Source organism: Odocoileus virginianus, chromosome 27, assembly GCF_023699985.2.
Source record: "Odocoileus virginianus isolate 20LAN1187 ecotype Illinois chromosome 27, Ovbor_1.2, whole genome shotgun sequence".
In the NCBI taxonomy this organism is placed as follows: Eukaryota; Metazoa; Chordata; class Mammalia; order Artiodactyla; family Cervidae; genus Odocoileus; species Odocoileus virginianus.
In genome coordinates this window covers 36,177,386-36,179,207 of record NC_069700.1, presented here as the reverse complement: position 1 = coordinate 36,179,207, position 1,822 = coordinate 36,177,386, and the positions used below count along the sequence as shown (strand labels likewise).

General features: G+C 41.1%; 1 non-coding gene across 1 annotated transcript; it reads left to right on the top strand.

The window, feature by feature from the left end:
* The first annotated feature begins 355 nt into the window (after nucleotides 1–355).
* TRNAR-GCG (transfer RNA arginine (anticodon GCG)) lies at nucleotides 356–427 on the top strand. Its single transcript has one exon. It is a non-coding gene; the product is annotated as a tRNA-Arg (tRNA).
* Nucleotides 428–1,822: the final 1,395 nt, after the last annotated feature.

Below are 1,822 nucleotides of genomic sequence, written 5' to 3'. Positions count from 1 at the left end.
CAGTGAGTGGCAACTTTCCACGGTCTTCTCATCCAGCCTGTAAATTGCAGCCTAGGGTTTCTACTGATTGACAAAGATATTTTAAACCCAGAAACAAACCTTCTTTAAAATGAATGTATTAAAATAAGCCTGCCAGACTTGCAATACGAACCAGAGTGTGCTTAACCCTTCCTGAAACATCTACGTGCATGCATACTAAGTCACTCCTGTCGTGTCCAACTCTGCGAACCTATGGCCTGTAGCCCGCCAGGCTCCTCTGTCCATGGGGTTCTCCAGGCAAGAACACTGGAGTGGGTTGCCGTGCCCTTCTCCAGGGCTGCAGTCATAATAAATACCTACAGTCTGCAGTGGGGCTTCCCTGGTGGCTCAGATGGTAAAGAATCTGCCTGCGATGCAGAAGACCCAGGTTCAATCCCTGGCTGGGGAAGATCCTCTGGAGTAGGAAATGGTAACCCACTCCAGTGTTGTTGCGTGGAGAATCCCATGGACAGAGGAGCCTGGTGGGCTACAGTTCACGGGATCACAGAGTTAGACATGACTGAGCGACTAATGCACACACACACACACAATCGGCAATATTTTTATCTGGACAAGATAAATCAAGGAAAGATTGAGCAGCCCGTGTTTTGTCAGCTTTTTCTACATTGTGGGGTTGATACACAAGGGAGCTCTTTTGAGAGAACAGAATGACTTCAGAGTGAATGTGCTATGCTGTCCGTCACAATGTGTGCTAAGTCTACCCTTAGTGGAAGTGTATGAAGCTTGCCGAGTGCACCAGAATACGTCCTTCTGCAGACGTATTAAGACAGATTAAGCCTTTGGCGCCACCTAGTGGTCAAACAAGTAGTGGCTAGCTAGTGGGGGGAAAAGGGTAAAAAATAGCTGGACAATTTTAGATTTTTCAATTCAGAGTTTAGGCTTCAGGAAGGGGACCAAAAAAAGAATTTTCAGAGGAAACTGGTCACTTAATTAATATAAATGGACAGGTACCTAAGAGTGAGCAACTTTTAAAGCTTTTGCTATCCCAATAACCAGAGTGAAAATAAAACATTTTAAAATAAAGAAGTTAGCATAATAATTATAAGAAGCTTTAGGTTTCTCATGATTCAAAGGGCTTTTGTTATTTGTTTTTAAAACAATTTAAGAACATGGAAATATCAGCAAAATATTCAAATTATCAGGATACTGAGTGAGTGAGAGTATTCTGAAAAGAAAGAGCCGTTGGCTGGGCTGATTACACTCAAGGGGAAAAAAACTTTTTTTATTTCTTTTTAACAGTGCAGTGAATATTCCAAGAGCAAATCTGAACAAATCCTCTCTTTTTTTGCTTATTAATTTTAATTCATCATTATGTATGTGTTTTAAATATACAGAAATATAGTTAGATGACAATATTATTTAAAGCTTTCAACTTCAGCTTTAAATGTAAATTAATCTTATTAATACAATACAGTAATGTGTGTATGTGACATTGAGCTTACCATCATTTTTTTATTGAAGTATAGTTGATTTACAGTGTTGTGTTAGTTTCAGGTGTATAGGTTTACATATATGTGGGCTTCCCAGGTGGCACTAGTGGTAAAGAAGCTGCCTACCAATGCAGGAGACAGAGACGTGGGTACCATCCCTGGGTCAAGAAGATCCCCTGGAGGAGAGCATGGCAACCCACTCCAGCATCCTTGCCTGGAGAATTCCCATAAACAGAGGAGCCTACAGTTCATCAGGTCGCAAAGAGTCAGACCCGACTGGAGAGACTGAGCATGCACACATGCAAATATATATGTATATATATATTCTTTTTTTCATTTCTCGGCCTTCTGGC